Here is a 19782-nt window from a genome sequence, read left to right on the forward strand (position 1 = left end):
AAGGATGGGGAGCTGTGTTAAAAGCTAGACCCAATAAATACAGCGACAAGATAGAAGAAAAAATTTGTGCTTATCAAAGTGGAAAATATAAAGAAAAAGGAAATATGAGCAGCATAGATGCTGAAGTCTTAGCAATAATATATGGTCTTAATAGTTTTAAGTTATATATTTTAAATAAAAATGAAATATTAGTACGAACTGACTGTGAAGCCATAGTTAAATTTCATCAAAAAATAAATCAAAAGGCCAGTAGCAAGAGAAGATGGTTAAATTTTATGGACACTATATCTATATATCCAAATGTTATTTTTGAATATATAAAAGGAAAAGATAATAGTCTAGCGGATCAGTTAAGTAGATTAAATATTAAAATAACTTAAGTATACTTTTGTTTTCAGCATGAGACCAACCAGTTCAATAGACAAAGGCAAAGGAGTAGCCTCAGCATCAGACACATACGCTCAGACTGTATTAGGTAACATGAAGTTTAGACCTCAGACACCATCAATAGATATGATGGATCGTATTTACTTCGGTAAGCATAATTTAATATGTTACCCGAATTCAAATTTATCTTTTAGACAATTGCCAGAATGTGTGTTAGACAAACCTCAGAAATGCTTAGTAGACAATTTATGGATGACATATAATAAAAAAGACAATAAATATTTTATAGCTTCATTAAATGCTTTATGTCAATACTTTACAGACAAAAGTAGAGAGAATAAATTTAAATATTATGTGGTAATACATGGTAAGACTAACGGTATTTTTCAAACATGGATAGAAGTAGTAGAATTTATAAACGGAGTTAAAACTTCTCTTTTTAAAGGTTTTAATGATTTTACTGAAGCACTAGATTATGCAAGAGGGATATTTGGTCCAAATTACTATATCTCTCTAGCCCTCAGACAAAATCCCCAAAAGACCCCTCAATACAATATCCAAAAAGACACCGACAAAATAATCTTTTGTGACCATTGTTCTTCAATGACCGAGGCCTTCAAAAGATTAAATGTAAAGGTGGAAGCATTACTCCAAGAAAACACTAAACTAATGGAGCAGATAAAATCACTCAAAGGAAAAGATTCCATTCAGAAGATTGATATCAGTACACAGACCACAGAAAAGAGTTTTCCATCTCTCGAAAAAATGGATGAGCAGGGTGTGCATTCCCCAACGAATGCAAAAAGATCCACTGTATCCGATAATAAAGATACAGCTAGTCCGGTTCAAACGGTAGCCGGTAAAGACACATCAAACCCGTTTATGGCTGTCACTTTGCCAAAAAGTGAAGGTGAAGGTTCTTCATCCCGGCGAAGGTTACCCAGATCATTTATTCAGGTAGAGACAACAACAAAGAAGACTATGCTCCATAAAAAGAAAAAGAATGATAAAATAGAGAGCATAATAAAAAAGACTTTAGAACAGTTTTTCCAACAAGGACAAGATAAACATGTAATTACTCCACCAAATCCAGATCCAAACGAAGACAGACTAGTACTAGATACAGAACGAAACAGACCTAATACTAGTCCAAGAAATACTAATAATAACATAACCAGATCCAATAGTTCAGGAGAAGAAGACTATCGAGAACATTCATATTATCAAGATGCTCAAAATCCAAATGCAAATGATGATTCAGGAATGAGTTTTGATTCCGAAGCCCTTCACAACCTTGATACCTGAAGACAAAATGAAGAAAGAAGAAGGAGAACAAGACAAAACAAGACAATAATTTAAAGTAGGAATAAAAGTGTGCCATGTGGGAAGGCCCACATTTGTCGTGTGAGTGCTTACCTTATCACTATCCTCCAAGGAGGAAAAAACTGATAAGCACGCGTCTTATTTTGTGTTAAAGTCTTGTGAATTATTTTGTGTTAAAGTCTTGTGAAGCGAAAATAATGCATGTGCGATGGGGCCCAAATGTGTACCCGGCATGAATTATTTGAGCTAATGTTGGCCAATTTTAGGCCGTTACTTTTCATTCCATTATTTTAGTGCGTCGGCCACATTTGGCCATTAGGATTCTTTCACACTTTATGTTAAATCCCCCTCAACCTCTATATAAAGACACTCCTCCACACTTAAGAAGAACAAGAAAAAAGAACCAGAAAAATAAACAACATATTCCCCTTCCCAATGTTCAGAAAAACCATCTTCCTTACTCAATCCAAAAACTCCTAAAAATCCCTCTTGTAATATCCAGTTTGTAAAAATGTTTGTTTTAAGTGTGTAAGAGTCAGTCGGGGTTCCCGAAAGGGAAACCTCTCTCCGTCTAAGTCATGTAAGTCTTTATGGTTCCTGTATTTTCCCTAAAAATATATGTAAATTATGTCTGTTTGCTTTAAATTAATGTTAAGTATGTAAATATGTTTGTAAAACTACCCTTAGTATATAGTTAGACTTTTAACTTCTTAATAACAACGATGGATTAACCTGTAAATTCCTAGGATGTTTCTAAGGCCTTAAAAAAGTCCGCAACATTCACAGGACGTCTTATTGGTCGTTTCCGGGGTGGGGTTAATGAAGAAGTTTTTAAGAATACAGGTTAAAAGGAAGAGATGAACGGGGTAGTAACTTAAAAAAAAAAGGGGGAAAAACAGGATACATATAAGATAAACATGACCAGACACGAGTAAGAGGGAGTACTGAGTAGGATTTACAAAAATCTGAATTTTTGCTATTCTGCTATTTTGCCGATTTCTGTTATTCTGCTATATTAAGTTATGTGTCCACTGTGTTTTTTATTTGCTAAAATCTGTCTGTATTTTTGGTATCAGAGCAAGAAGTTGTTGGGAAGTAATCATTTAATGAGAAGACCGCTATGTAGTACTCAAACACATTTAGAAACTAAAAGAAAGTTAGAAAGTCTATATTTAGAATAACAATAATAATAATAACAATAATAACAATAATAACAATAATAAACATAATAATAATAATAATAATAATAACAACAATAATAAGAATAATAAGAATAAGAATAACAATAACAACAATAATAACAATAATAACAATAATAACAAGAATAACAATAATAACAATAATAACAATAATAACAATAATAACAACAATAAAAAGAATAATAAGAATAATAAGAATAATAAGAATAATAATAATAATAATAAAAAGAATAATAAGAATAATAAGAATAATAATAATAATAATAATAATAATAATGTATAATAATAATAATAATGTATAATAATAATAATAATAATGTATAATAATAATAATAATAATAATAATAATAATAATAATAATGTATCATACTTATGAAAGATACAAGCTTCGGAAATAAACTGAAACTTTTATTTGAAGGAAGAACAGATATTTATATTAAAGAAAATAACAAATCCAGGGATGAAGTAATATATTATATCAAATAAGATCAACAATTTTAAAGAATTTATACTAAATAAAATAACAAATTCATGCTTGAAGTAATTTATTACATAAAAAAAATAGATATTTTTAAAGATTTCCTCCTATTTTGTTCCAGATTTCATTATCATTACAACTCAAAACAACATTATAAGAATTATATGCTTGACATGGAGAATTTTCAATTTATACTCACCTAGGCATATATCCTATTAGTGATTATTTGAGCTTCTAAAATATTATTTCCCCCAAACTCAATTGATTAAGTTGGTTACGTGATACGAAATTGAAGTTAAAGAGCAACAAAAGGATGGCTAAGAGGTTGCGTATAAAATAATTTGGCCTAACCCATCGATGGCCCCTTAATGTTGGCACCAATATTCACTTAGTCACCTTAACTGAGTTTTGTTCATTTTTGACACCTTATGTAGGGTTCTGTTGTGTCATTTTGACACTTTTTTAACAATCATCCAAAAATACAAAGTGTGTGTAATACATTTGCTGATATGTGTCAAAGTGACGAATTAAACAAAGACACATGTCATATATGTAAAAATATAATTCTAAACTAATGACTTTTAAGTAGAAAGAAAAATAACCACCCACTTGATGACATGTGGCATTTTAAACTCAAATAGTAAATATTTTTTAGAAAGAAATTAAACACTTCTAATTTTCAAGAAACTCACCCTTGTCTTCTTCACCCAACCAACCCAGGAGTCTTCTCCATCCCAACCTCAATCGCTCCTCCACCCCCTATTAGATCTTCCATCCTCTTTACCCCCACCCACCCCAACCTCAACCCATTTTTCACTCTATTGTCTTTTCAAGAAACACTTTCAAAAGAATTTAATTACATTGAAAAAATTAGTTTATAAAAGCACAATTTTTTCCCTTCTTTACTTCTAAAAAAATTAGTTATAACTAACATTGAAAGAATTATTATTTTTTGCATTTTTCGTATGTGCAGAGGATTTAAATATGTGAACACGAAATAGAGTAATTATGTCATGGCGCTGAATTGTTGAATCTAAAGAAACAGAATGAGAAGAAGATGATGGTTGAGGTGATTTTCAGATCGGAAAAATTAAAAATTACTTTGATTTTAATAAGATTAATGGCAATGATGCAGCGGCGGTAGGTTGATGGTGTGTGGTGGATGAGATAATCACAAAGAAAGAGGGAAGAAGAAGAACAATGTTTTAAAATAATTTTTTGGCCTGGAAAAAAAAGCTCTTCACGCGCTGACATTGAGTGTATTACACTCACCATGTCATGTCAGCAAAAAGTGTCAAAATGAAACAAAGAGATCCAACATGAGGGGTTTAAAATGAACATCACCCAATTGATGTGTCTAAGTGAAACTTCGTGCCAGCTTTAAGAGGTGTCCGATGGGTTAGGAATAATTTCAAAGAAGTTAAAAAGTACCATCTTACATGACAACCTTTACTTCATCTCCTTCAAATTTTATTGTTGCATACATCCGATGAATCAAACTACCCAACTGAGTGTTGTGTGAAATTGTAGAACTGGAGTTGGAAGAGCGGCCGATACAATTAATTGTTTTCCGACCCTCAGAACCCCCACTTTTGTCTGTTATTGAAATTGTTCTTCCAAGTTCCACCTGAAGATAGAAAACACAAAAAATGGGAAGGAAAATGTAGGAAAGCTTATTTGAGGAACATAAGCATGACCCTTAACTTGACTTCGGTGGACAACTGTGCCCTCTAACTTTGGGAGTGCACAAATAGACACTTAAACTTGTATAAAATTGAACAAGTAGACACATGTGTCCTATATGACATAATACATGTAGGACACCACGTAGGACACAAATTGCCATGTAGGGTGACGAATGTGTTTATTTGTTCAATTTTATATAAGTTTAAGTGTCTGTTTGTGCATAACCAAAGTTAAAGGTCATAGTTGTTAACTGAAACCAAGTTAAATGTCATGTTTATGTATTTTATGCCATCTTAAAAGCATGAACTCCCTAACTTGAATGTTAAATCATTATAATACCCCAACTTAAAACAACCAATTTAGTATATATATTTTAGAAGGAGAAATTAGAAAAATAACAATTCTAGCCTAGGATAAATATATATATCCATCCATCCATCCATCTATCTATCTTAAAAGCATGAACTACTAACTTGAGTGTTAAATTACTATAATACCCCAACTTAAAACAACCAATTTAGTATATACTCTATATTTTATATCACATTTATTATTTATTTGTTCTATATTATATTAAAAGCTTAGACATTTTCACATTTATGGGTAATGACTTTTTCGAAGGGTCGTGACATTTTAAACAAGTTGTGACTTTTTCAATGAGTTATGACATTTTCGAATGTTGTGATTTTTCTGAAGGGTTGTGACTTATCTGATAAGGCACGATAAACACATTTTCATACTATCATTTGTTGTCTATAAATAGAGGGGTTTCCTCTATTTTTTAATCTATGAGTCTTGTAAGTTTTATATTCTTCTTCTTAAAACAAGGTATATTGTGAGAATGGTTCAATTATGCAATTACACTATTTTTGTGGGTAAATTAGAAAGAAAGAAATTTGATGCAATAAGGAGAATTGAATAACTCAACTTCAAACGAGAAGACTATCTAGATAATCAGTATGTACTCATTTTCATTGCTATAAATATACTTTTGCAACAACTTCTATTTGACAAAAAGTTCAATGATTTTATGTTGCAAAAACTACAAGTTGATGTTCAAACTGTGAAAAGCCTCAAACTATTGGAGAAATTTTTTTTGATCAAAAACTTGTTTGAATAGTCCAAATTATATTTAATAAGTACTCCTCCATTTCCGATTTATTTGTTTTACTTTTATTTTTATTCAATTTGATATAAAATATTCTTTTTTTTGGGGTGGGGGGGTGGGGGGGGGGGGTGAGCATGTTTAAGACCATAGAGGTAAAAGGCATTCTTATATATTCTACATATCCTTAAATTAAAAGACTTCTTTGTTTTTTTAAAATTTCATATCAATTTAAATTAGACAAATCTATATCTATCTTATTATTTATCTATATCTATACTACCTTAAAAGTTCGAACTACCTAGCTTAAATATTAAATTATTATAACCCCTCCCCCCCTTGCCCAAACTTAAAACACCAAATTTAGTATATCTTCTATATTATATATTGTATTATATTATATTATATTTATATTTTATTACATTATATTTAAAAAGACAACTTTTCACATTGAAAGGTTGTGACATTTCCAAAGTGTTATCTATATTCCGATTAGTTGTGACATTTTCGAAGAGTTGTAACATTTCTAAAGGGTTGTGACTTTTCTGAAGAGTTGTGACTTTTCCAAAGGGTTGTGACTCTTCCAAAGAGTTATGACTTTTCCGATGAGTAATGACCTTTATGAAGGATTGTGACTTTTTGTAACACCCCGGAAAATTTTTGAACTGAGACTCAAACCATCCTTCGTTGTGAGTAGGATTTTACCGAGGAAATTAAAATTTCTTGAGTGTTAATGTCACTATATGTAGCACCTTGAGTTACAAAAATAACTAAGTTGGAAATAGCCAAATCTGAAATTTTGCAAGTTATGCTTAAGTTATGAGTTTTGGGTCAACTTCAAACGACCATAACTCTCAGTATAGGATGAGTTAGGTGTGACATAATATGGAAAATGAAAGGTATTTGAATTATATTTCCAACGCCACCGAGTCTGCAAAGTTTCGAGTTCGAATGAGTGAGATATGCCCTTTTAAAGTTAAGCTGTCCAATTAAGGAAAATTACCCGAAAATAGTAAGAGGTGTTTTGGTCTTTTCCTTACCCAATCAAATTTAATTCGTATTTAGTAAGGTTTTAAGGGTCTAATCCTATTAGTTTCATTTATAATCCTAATATACGCCTAGGGTTTTAGTTGAGAGTTCAAGAAGAAAAAAGAAGAGAAAAAAAGGAGAAAAGATGAGAGGATCAAAGCGTTCATCGAGGTTCTTGAGTTTTGTTGTGGATTTTCGCCATGGGTTTAATACCTAAGAGGTATGTAAGCTTCCATAGTGTTGGATTTGTTCACCCACACGCCAATCATATTATTTTCAGCGAAACTTCATTTTTGGAGTTGAAAGATTAGAGTTCTTGATGATCTCTTCAGAAGTGTTCTTGAAGTTCATCCTAAATCTTGTTGTGTTGGGGTTTTGATGATTTATACAGATGAAAGTGAGGGTTTTGAGGTTTGTATTGAGTAGATTAGAGTGTACTTACGTTAAGTAATCGAATCAAAGTGATTGGGGAAGAAACCGTTCGATTCTAGGCGAGTTAGGATGAGAAAACGAGCAAAGGAATTTGTCGGGTTTTCGGGGTTGGGGACTGGCGCGTTGTGCCAGCCAGTGCTCCCCAAATCATGTTCTGAAGTTTAGGGGCTGGCGCCTCGCGCCACTCAGTGTGCCAGGGTCGCCTCCCCCATCCAGTTTACAATCGGTTGCTCCGTTTAAGTTCTTTTAAGGTGTACCTTCACTCTCTTTGATTCTAAACACTCTAAGGTACTTCTAATGTAATGACCCTCCAGGTCATTTTTTTTAAATTAAAGAATTCATTTCATCGTTTAGAGCATTCCTGTAGCGACCCCAAGTCATTTATGACTTGCTGGCACTGACTGTTCGGTCGCCTGGTCGTTCGTTTGGGTTTTAGGCCCGCTTTCCTGTTTTGGAGATTTTTATAACTTGAAAAGTTGACTTTGGTCAACCTTCTTGGAAGTCGTGCTCAGATGAAAATTCTGACGGCTAGGTTAGCTTCGGAAGATCGATTTTGGTCTAGAACGACCCTTTGTTCACTTCCCGAGATTTTAAATAGCAGTTGTGGAATCTGGTTCAAAACGATACTGGATGTGGGACCCACTTTTCGTCGAAGCGAGCTTCAAATGGAAATTCCGCCTTCACTGTTGAGTCCGAAATATCATTTCCAATCAGATTCCATATAAGGTTTGTATTTTTCCGACTTCGAACGAGTCCGAAACATCGAAATTTAAGTTTGAAGGGTTGTAGAATTTTGAAGCGGCGGTGACGTGGCAGAGCCACGTGACGACACGTGGCAGAGGAGTGAAATCTGGAAATTTCCAGAATTTAAGACGAAATTCGTCCATTTTTTTTCCTTCAACTTCAACTTGAGATTGCTCCTTCATTTTTAGTCCAAATTAAGTGATTCAAAAGGCAAACTTCAAGAGAATTTCGAGGGGAATCTAGCGGTGGTCTCAGAAACGCGAGGGGAGGCTTCATTTGAGGTAAGAAATCGATTTTTAGCCACTGCCAGGGTGATTTCCGGATGGTTTTGTTGTTGAATTTTGAAATGTGAGATCTTGATCATCGTAAGTCCGTTTTGAATCATTCTTGAGGCTAACTTGTAGAGTTTTTCGCAAGGATCGTCGTGGTATAATCTGTTTGGGTTGAAAGGGCCTCGTTTTTCCGGAAATCGGTGAACTAAGGGCTACTACTTTTAATTGTTGTGACTGATTTGCGGTGTTTTAAGCATCTGTTTGTGCTATAATTTTGCGGTATTAGTTTAGTAAGGTATTTGGGACGTTTCCACGGATTTGATTTCGAGATTCTAATTGTGGGCCCCACAATCCTCTTTTAGACCCGATTTTGGGTCCGTCTTCGAAAAATATAATTTTAGTGTCAATATATTCGTAATGACGAGGTGATTAACCTTTTGTTAGTGGGGAAGCATTTGGAGACCGTTCGGAGAGGAAAAGATCCAATACCGTGAGTTGGAGCACGCGTGATCGGCTTTCAGGTAGGCTATGGCTTTCTCTCGTGAGATTGAGCATGTTTAGGCATTTGTTTATTGATTTGCTTGAGTATGGAGGGGTTCGGGTGTCGAGCACGCTAAATTTCTATAATTCCTGCCTTAGACCTTATTTCGGGAAAGTGTTTGATTATGACAGCATGTCTCTTGATATTATTGAATATCCATATCTGGTGGTGTATATGATAATATTGAATTGAAGTATGTTTGGCCTTAGTCTAGGCTTAGACTAGTGTTGCCTTAGACTTGCAAGATTTCGGATGTCGTTGGGCAGTAGAACTTTTTTCGACGTCGTTTCGGACGGTCAGCTCCTTGTAGACTGATATAGCAGACTTGAGTCTGATAGTCGGTAACTCAGCTTATGACCTTGTATCCATAATGCCCTGCTTTTCTATTAGCTATAGTACCCGGTTAGAGTCCGTGGTCCAGCTTACCTGTGATCTGGTTTTAGCTACAGTACCCGGTTAGAGTCCGTGGTCCAGCTTACCTGTGATCTGGTTTTAGCTACAGTACCCGGTTAGAGTCCGTGGTCCAGCTTACTTATGTCTAGGCTTAGCTACAGTACCCAGTTAGAGTCCATGATCCAGCTTACCTGTGATTTGGTTTTGGCTACAGTACCCGGTTCGAGTCCGTGGTCCAGCCCACCCGTGCCCGACCTTTGGCTACAGCACCCGGTTCGAGTCCGTGGTCCAGCCCATATAGGTTGACTCATTAGCTATAGTACCCGGTTCGAGTCCGTGGTCTAGCTTGCACGTGGTGTATTGCCAATTCCTCACTAAAGCTTCAGTTTAGTCTTGATTACTCTCATCTGTAGGTTGAGGTTTTGGAGGTTGGAGAGATTCTGATTAAAGTCCGGGACGTAATGAAATCCTGGAATATGATTTGGAATGGTTCAGTTAAAAGTCCGGAATTTGGTAATATTATGATAGACCTTCTAGCTCCATTATTTTACTTCAACTGCCAGTGCATCTGCCGGGCTTATGGGGGTCCGTGCAAGTGGTTTCTTTTATTGTGCACGAGCGTACCCGTCGGGTTTATGGGAGCCCGGCGGAGTTAGTTAGATTGCTTGTCTTTGTTGCCTGTACGCTCATGTACATACCCCGCATTTACTACTCTTTGCACTTTATGTGACCCTTTATTCGCATTTCAGTTTGCTTTTGCTTATCTTGCTCAGTCGGCCGATGATGCCTACTGGGTACCTGTTATTTTGGTACTCATGCTACGCTCTGCATCTATTTTGTGATGTAGGTCCGAGCACTAGTAACCAGCGTTGATCGAGCTTAGAGTAGACTTATCCGGAGACGGGGGTGAGCACACGGCGTTTTGTACTATTTCAGTCTCCATCTGTATATATAGACTTGTCTTTTTCCTTTCGAGACAGTCCAGTCTCTGTTGTCCAGTTTTGGGACTTGTACTCATTTTGTAGTAGCTCTGTACTAGTGACTTCCAGATTCTAGGAGAGATCTTTATTTGTATATATGTTTTTGGTTTGCTTCCGCCTGTTTATATTGTTATTTGCCTACTCTTGTTTAATTTCTACCCTCAGACCCATTACTTGTTGTTCCGGGTTACGGGTTGGCTTACCTGCTGGCGGGTTATAGTAGGTGTCATCATAACTTGGTAAATCGGGTCGTGACATCTAAACAACTAGAAATCATTCCTAACATGATCAGAACCTTGAATTCATAACTCAAATTCAAGGTAGAGTTATGAATTAAGTTTTGAGAGTTCATCCGAACATTTTGAAAAAGTCCCCTTGAGTCCTTTTGTGGAGTCTTCTACAATTTCTAGTAACTTGTTTAAAGACTCGAGCAAGTGAGTATAAGAGTGAGGAGAATGTATTCATGAGTCTACTTTATCATCACAAGATCCGTCATATCATGAACCATAACTCTTTAATTCATAATTCACTTTTAAGAGAGAGTCAAGAGTAGAGTTTAAGAAAGCCTTTGAGTTCAATTGTGAATCCTTTGAGATCAACTATCGATTTTAAGTTAAGTTTTGAAGAAGTAAGTATGAGAATGATAAGAGTCATATACATGAGTTTCATAATGTTCTTTAGACCCTCGAGTCGAATCGTTCATGCCCATAAATTCCGCATGAACTCCATAAGTTGAGTATCTTTGAGAGGAGTAGCATCTTCAAGTTCTAAGTCTTGAGTATTGAGTTCATAATCCCTTTTGAGACATTATTACTAATCATGAGACTACTACATGTTACCCATGAATTCCTTAAGTTGAGTTGTTCATGCCCATAATTCCGCATAAATCCTCTGAGTCGAGCAGTCTAGAGATGAGTAGTATCATTGACTTTTGAGTTCTGAGTACCGAAGTTCTTTATTTCTATTAAGATCCCTAATTTGAGTTGTTCATGTTCATAATTCCACATGAACCCTATAATTTGAGTTATAAATTTTAAAAAGCTTTTTAAAGCCAACACTTGAGTTCTTAAACTGAGTTTTGAGAAAGTAAAGATGAGTTTTGAGAAAAGAGTTTTCTAAAACATGATTAGTATGACAATCAAGTATGCCATCAATGTATGAGCAGTATGGTATCTAGATATACCATCAATGTTTATGCACTATGACTTCCCGAGTCATCGATATGATCATATTTTAGTATAATTTTGAAATGTTTTTGAAAAAGAGCAGAGTTGAGTTCATTTTTTTCAAAAGATTATATGAGAACTAAGTATTCACAAAGAGTAAATGTTTTCACATTTAAGCAAGAGAGGAACACCGAATTCCAAGAGAGTCTTTGAGCTAGTTTTGAGTAATAATCTCAAAGCAAAGAAAGAGTTATGTTTTTAAACATTTGAGCTGAGTATATTTTTGGGAGTAGTATTGAGAACCTATATGGGGAAAAATTTAGATAACTCAAGTCTCTATGAACCATGTAGCAAACGAGGGTAGAAAGGGTCATACTTTTTAGATGATTCCTTAATGATTTTTAGCATAGATTAGTGGATCCACTTAATTGAGACGTTCTATATCCTGGCAAGTTATAGGGCAGTTCTGGCAGCGTGGGTGAGATGTTGTATCATCACATAGCTCATAGTGATGGTTGTCGGTTAGAGAAATTCCCATATAGTTGAATTATATTTTATTATATACAAATTGAGTTGTTATTGTATTCTTCAATACATTGAGTTGCTATTTATTGTTTTAAAAGTTTTCCATATATTGCATCTTTTATTGTTGCTTTATTTTGAGTTGAGTATCATATCCTTGAGTTGAGTATCTTGTTCTTGAGTTGAGTTAAGTCGAGTGAGTTGAGAAGAGGTAAGTATGTTTCCTTTTTATCAAGTTCAAGCTTATGTTTATGCTTTTGAATTCCCCTTACATGCTCGTACATTCCACGTACTGAGCCATTTGGCATGCATCATTTCATGATGCAGATACAAGTATTCAGGGTCATCAACATGAGCTTTGTTGATACCACACGTAGTTCAAGTTAGCCATGGTGAGCCCCCTTACTTCCGGAGGATTTCATTTACTTTTTCAGTTTTGTCAGGATGTCGTGGTTCTTGTCTCGACTTCCATCTTTGTCATTTAGAGACTTCATAGATAGACAATAGAGTTTCAGAAGTCTGTTCATTTATTTTGTTAAATGTTTTAAATATTTAAGTTGCCTATTTTATGGCGAGTGTTGACACCCAATTTTGACCGACCTTTAGTCCTTTTGGGATTGCTATCCGACTAAATACGCATTTTAAAATATATTTTGAGTTCTAAAATTCTAGTTGATTTTGTCTAAAAATTGTACATTTTAGTATGCATGCTTTATAAAATTATCGTAAATATTATTAAAATATTTTTAAAATTATTAGTAAACCTCGAAATAATTATGTTATTTCAAATGTTTTAAAGTTTAAGTGATTTTTATTATATAAAATGTTATAACATTTTGTAATACTTTAATTTGATAGCATTTCCTTAATTTCCCTCAACATCATTTAAATGTCAGCCTATTATATTCTATTTTCTTTCAATTCTAGCCACCTCAATTTCAATTACATTGCAATCATAACCACCCTCTCATTTCAATTCTAGCCATTTCTTATTTCAACTATAACCAATTTCAGACTCCAATCCAACTCAACTTTTATCCTTAGCCATTCATCTCACTCCGATTTAATCTCAACCGTTCATCGTATTTAAATCAACGGATCAGATGAAGTCTTCCTAACCTGCCTATTTTAACACTAAAGCTCCTAACCCCAGAACATTTTCTCATCCCCTCTTCTTCCACTCTAAGACCAGCCGCCCCCTCTTTCTTTTATCTCTCTCTGCGCCTCCTTTTTCTCTCCTCATCTCCGGCCAACAACGAGGAGAACGGAGCCAGAAGCTCCAGCTGCTCCGAGCAACAACCAGCGAACGCCAACGACGAGCCAACCGCTTCGGCTAGCGCAAACAGTAGCAGCAGCCAGAGGCGGTGACGCCTCCTCCCTCTCGTCTCCCTCCGTCTCTCTTCTCCCCTCCTCTCGCCAGGCGGAGCAACCAACAGCTCCAGCAGTTTTGACCGGCAAACCACAGCCGCAACCAGCGACCAGCAGCGCCAGTAGCAGCTACAACCAGCGAATTCCAGCAGCTCCAAACAGCAGCCAGGCGAACCACCTGCAGGGCGACGAAGACGACAACAACTCCGGCAGATCCGGCGTACAACGACAGCAACAGCCAGTACGCCACATGTTCCTCTTTTCCCTCTCTTTGCTCCAACAGACGGAAGCAACCATCAGCAGCAGTGCTGCTCCGAGATGGTGAAACTCCGGTGAAGATGGTAAACAGGCAGCAACGCCAGCAAGGGAAGCAGCAGTTGCAAATCAACAATGATAACAACGAATTGCCACTCCAATTATTTCGATTGAGAATTGAAAAGCATTTTGATAAGGACAGATCTGTCCCAGGTATGAATATTTATTTTAAACTTTAATCTCTATATGTGTAGGTTCAGTCGCCTAGTGTTTCTTATTGTCCAAAATGCTCGTATAATTATGACATTGCAATTTGTTAGCATGTTGTTAGTATTTCATTAATTTGCGTTGGAGCTAATCTGTTAATTTTTGTATTAGAACTAATATGTGACTTTTGTGTTGAAATCAATTTGCTCTTGACTGACTTTAAATTAATATTCATGCGTGTATTAACAATTTGATTTAGCTCTCTCCTTAATTGATAATTGCCCTTAATTAGTAGAAATTGGTGATTTAATAGCAATCTTGTAGGTTTAAAAATTGATTGTGTTGATATATATATTTGTATATGTATTCTGTCAACTCTTGCATGACCACGGCTAAAGTTATCTATTTACCTTAGATAATTACCTCATCCCGCTTAATTGTGGCTATTGGTTTTGCCTATACATAAGTGGTAATATGAGTGATTGCTTTGCCTTTCATCTATGCTCTTGTTTTAACAATATTTAGACTCCTAATTCGTTCTGGTACATAATTATTTATTTGATTGTGGACATCTTTCATCCTAATTAGAAAGTTAATAATTCATTAATTATGGTAATTAGCAAATCACCAGCGTGTTTAGCATGATTAGTATCTATGTTGTTAGTGATTATTTATGGTAAAAATATCATATCAATTATTTTCTTTTCCTATTCAACTTTAGACAGATTCGTGCATTCTTACTTTGGAAAAGGTGAGTTATTTTCATGTTTTGATTGCCTACTTTTTACTTATATAAGGAAATAATATTTTTGTAATGGTAAGAGTAAAATTAATAAGTAAAGCGTGTACTACTTCTTTCCTTATAATCTTCTATTGTTGATTGTAATATTAGTTGATAGTTGTTGTAAATTGATCCCCTTTCCCTTAATATTTCTCGATTGATGCTTACTTGTTTACTTATAGTAATTTAATATTAGGTAAATTTTTTATTTAGGTAATTATTCCCAACCGGTTCTTGCACTATTGAAAAGTCTTAATTATTTCTTTGCCATATTTAGTTGCTCATTATTTGGTAATAATAATTTAATTAAAATCTTATTTGGCTCCTTTGAAATAGGGAAATTGTTTAGTAATTGATTCCTTAAAATATTTATTTTCCTTACATATGCCCCTCTTATATTATATAAATAGGACCCCTCCCTTCACTATGAGATTCAACTTTCACAATTACTTCTAGACCTCGACATTACTCACGGTTGAATCTTCAGACACTACACATCTTGACTTTTGTTTATTCTTGAATACTTTTAAAAATAGTACTCTCTACTTACAAGAAAGATTCCGGTAAACTTTAAGGTTCCTCTATACTTGATTTTTGTTGTGTTCGGGTCGGATAGTGGATCAAGTTTGTCTTCATTGTTGTCTTTCTTTAACTGCTTAACCGGTTAGTGACTTGTATATATATAATATATTAAAATTTCTGTTTATGCATCATTGCGCATTTAGTTTATGCATAGTTTGAAAGGAATAAGAGGAGACATGCAAATCCGTTTTCGTTCTTCCCTCACTTTGTGTGATATTATATTTGTTGATTGTTTACTTCTTTAAGTACTTGTCTGTTTATATTTTTGAAATAAATATGTGCATATAATGAATTTGCTCATAATTAGTATTCTTACTTTAATACAATACATTGTTGTCTATATGCTATATTTGTCTCACTTAAGCAGGGTTTGAACTTAAAGGTTCAAGACATGAAGAGTCGCCATGGGAGGGAAATAGACGAATCGATTATAATTTATGCTTTGTATATTTTTTTTTTTTTATTGTTTTGTAATAATTTGTAAACTCTAATCCTATATATATATGATATAACTTGGGAATCGTCTAAGGGGAGGGGGATATACGTGCTAACCGTTTTATTTTTGTTTTGTTATGTGTGATTGTCATAGATAATCTGTCTAATACTAAAATCATTAGAATATGCAGCATATCGAAATCCCTTAAATAATCTAACTTAAATCAACTATTTGTTTGTGTGCACAGTTTTAAATCATCAGGTTTGTAGTGAATAGCCTCTAGGTATGTTGCGGGATAACAATTGGTAGTCTCTTAATTAATTAACTAGAATTAATAAGAGTTTGATAACTGTAGTTTATACAAATCTTAGTTTTATATGTTTAATAACTTTTAGCACGTTAAATTAATTAGTTCATTCATTTTAGATTTCAATAGTCGTTTTATGTGAATAAATTCAGACAACTACAAAACTTGCCTATAGGTTTTCCTGAATCTTTTGTAATTTTCAACATGTTCTATTTAGAAATCTTGACCATAAGGTTTATTTTGCATATTATTCGAAATTTCAGCATGCTCACTTAGAGATCATGCCTATAGGATTTGATTAATTAAATTGATATATTAATCGGATCTAATAAATTGCAGCATCATTTAGTTTATATCTGTTAGTATATTAATCATCTAGAAACCATGTTCATAGAAGCTATTAAATAATTTTCAGCATGCCACTAAAATCTGGAATTGTAATTCGAATGTTAGGATCTTAATAAATTAAGCTTTAATTATATGTCTGTTGCAATTTTAATGTGTTTAGGAATCAATAAATAAATAACTCCAGCATGTTTACATTTAGAAATCATGCCTATAGGTTTCTGAAAATTATTATATCTTATATAGAAATTATGTATATAGGTTTTATTAATATTCTCAGCATTCGCACACTTAGATACCATGCCTACAGGAGTTACATAATTTTTAATGTATTATTTGGGTGTAGAAATTAAGCATATAGGTTTCAAGTGACTTTTTATTTTTATTTAGAAATCATGCCTTAGGATTAATAATTAATTCTTGTATCAATTAATTGAATGTCAAATAAAATAAAATATATAATTTTTCAGCACGTTAAATAACTGAAGTAATTTGCTGCATATTCCGGCTCCTTGTTTAAATAATTTTCTGCATCGCAACTATATTTCTGCCAGTTAAATAAAATCAATAAACTATTGCCAGCATGCTAAATTGTCCTAATATCTGTTGTCCGATTAAATCTTGCTTGAATTAATAAATTTCTGCACTATTTTGCCACTTAAAATCAGCTTCTGCATCTAATAAATAAACCGATTGGTAATTAAAATAATGTCTTGCATTAATAATAGATTTGCTACTACGTTAAAATTTTCTTCACCTGTTATCATTGTTCCGCCTTACTTAAAATTAAGTAATAATCACTTTTGCACTTGTATCAATTTTCTGCCCCTCTGAAATTCTTAAAAAGTAAATTGTTATAATTATGTTGTCAATGCATGTTTGTATGTCACACACTTAGCATGAATCCTTTTCACTCTATTTGTGTTTGCCAGCATGTTAATTAAAATCTAGAGGCCAATATGAGATTTATGTGCTAAATGTTCATCCAATGTGTTTGACTTGGTGTCTAGGTGGACCTATTAGGATTTTATCTTTGTCTAAATCCACCCTAATAGCAGTCCAATGCCTTTTGGACCTTAAGCGAGGACGCTAGGCACCTTTTAGAAACGTTAAGCATGCGGTGGTGGGGTAGGGGTAGTTTAGGCCCTATGGAGATGATGACATCGACTCGGTCTTAATGACAAACCTTGGTTTTGTCTGTTCCTACGAGAAGCCGACCGAAATTAAAAAAAAAGTCGAGTGTTGATCCTGAAGTCCTTCAGAGTCTCCCTTTTCTTTTCTCCCTTTACTTGTTATAATTATTTGGGGTAGTTTAATAAAAATAAAAAGTGTTTATTCTATCTAATTGTGCAAATTTCTATCCTCTCGCTCATTTCTTTATTTATTGTGTAATATTTATTTATTATGTTATCACTTAGTCTCGCATACCTATCTAATTAACTAAAATAATTTAAGTGCCTTTAATTGCTTAATTTTGTTATCACCTAGTTTTCGCATGCTTAATTAATTAAATAAATAATTAAAATGGCTTTAATTGTTTAATGTTATTTATCACTTAGTAACCATGCTAATTCAATAAATAATAAATGAAGTGACTTTAATTGCTACTTGTAACCCCCCACATAAATTGCATGAGATACGGTCGGGACCCACACTTGTGGACCTCGAGGGATGCCTAACACCTTCCCCTCGAGGTAATTGAACCCTTACCCGATCTCTGGTTCGTTGACCTTAGCTAGACTTAGTTAGGTTAGATAGGTGCCCTAACGCACCTTAATTCGTTAGGTGGCGACTCTTCATTCACTCAAATCCCAAAAGAGTTGTTAGGTCGTGCACCAAAACCCGTTTTGAGAAAAAGGGGGCGCGACAGCGAGTTGAATATATTATTTTTATTCAGAGTTATTCATTTGAGTTAAAGATTTGTAATTGAGTTCAATGAATTTTATTTAGTTTTGAAGCTTTGTATGCTTGAGTTAGTCTTCCTCTTGTAGTCAGCCAGGATAAGAGTTCGCTTGGGGAGAAAAATAGTTCTCGAGTGCTAGCCACGTCCAGGGTGTAGGCTCAGGTCGTGACAAACTTGGTATCAGAGCACAGGGTTCAAGTGTCCTAGGGTGTCTTTGAAGACGTGTCAAGTAGGATCTTGCTTATAGTTGTGAGGGGCCATTTCTATAAACGAGAAACTACAGGCATTTAATTAAAGTTTCCCATATTTCATACTCTTAATCATGCAATGGAGCTATGTCATAGAGATTCATTCACACTCATGCATATCTCAGATCCATTCGACTACCCATCATACTAAAGGTAGTTGAAAAGGAAAGTCAGTCATTTATCGATGAGCTACTCCTAGTAAAATCTTGAGGAAGTCATGTGACTCTAGAGGGTCTTGAGAGAATCCCATGAGTGAGTAAGTGTTCCATTTCAGAGGAATTCACCCATATTTATATGAATCGTGTGTTGGGCTAAAAGTGAGTTGTACTCTTTTCCTTAAGCCCTGTTTCAGCTAAGATCCTTATGAGAAAGTATGTTTAGAGCTTGGGTAGTATTTTCACTCGAAAAGGTAGCATGAGTTACGAGATCATAAGCAGTAGTAGTGAAAAAGCCTAGAGTTAGAGGAAAGTATGCAGAGGTTTAGTAATCTAAGTAAGGGAGATGGTGTTTTGACAAGTTATGTTACTATAGTCATGCACATGGTAAGTTACTAATAAAGAGTTTTCCCTTATAGGTAGACTAAGAAGTGATAAGTTGTGAAGATTCCATCATAAGAGATAGAATGTGTTGTAGCTAGAAAGGAGTTTGTGATGAAGTGTCATTGTGTAGGTGCTGACCAAGTGTAAGTGTTGAATAGAAGAGCAAGAGTATACATGAGATGATATATTTAAGCTAGGCTTATGATTTGTTTGAGAGGGTCATGATGTTCAGAAGGTTATAGAACTAATCAAGTAATGAGGTATAGTATAGTAGGCGAGCAATCATGTTGATATTCGGGTTTAGTAATGAACATTGAGCTTGAATTTGAGATGAGTGTCATGATCCAAAGAATGACAACTTGAGAGTGATGATGTTAGTCTTGATATTTGATCTAGAAGACTTGACATAGAGTAGGTGAGGAATTGAGGTGATAAGCTGCAATAAATGTGAGTAGTACCAGTAAGAGATCCTAACATTTAGATAAGGGCAGTGAAGTGTGGCTAAGTCACAAGAGTAACAAGAACATTAAGAGGTGTGCCAAGATAGCATAATT

At 34.5% G+C, this 19782-nt stretch overlaps 1 protein-coding gene and 1 long non-coding RNA gene across 3 annotated transcripts in view; one reads left to right on the top strand and one right to left on the bottom strand.

Annotated features, from left to right (window-relative positions):
- Positions 1 to 19782, bottom strand: part of LOC125871925 (GPN-loop GTPase 3) — a 246858-nt gene that overhangs the window by 91928 nt on the left and 135148 nt on the right. The window lies entirely within an intron of this gene.
- On the top strand, positions 7996 to 10675 carry LOC125871940 (uncharacterized). Its single transcript, XR_007447062.1, has 3 exons — positions 7996 to 8664; positions 9100 to 9176; positions 10437 to 10675. It is a non-coding gene; the product is annotated as an uncharacterized LOC125871940 (long non-coding RNA).

Source organism: Solanum stenotomum, chromosome 7 (genome assembly GCF_019186545.1).
Source record: "Solanum stenotomum isolate F172 chromosome 7, ASM1918654v1, whole genome shotgun sequence".
Lineage (NCBI taxonomy): Eukaryota > Viridiplantae > Streptophyta > Magnoliopsida > Solanales > Solanaceae > Solanum > Solanum stenotomum.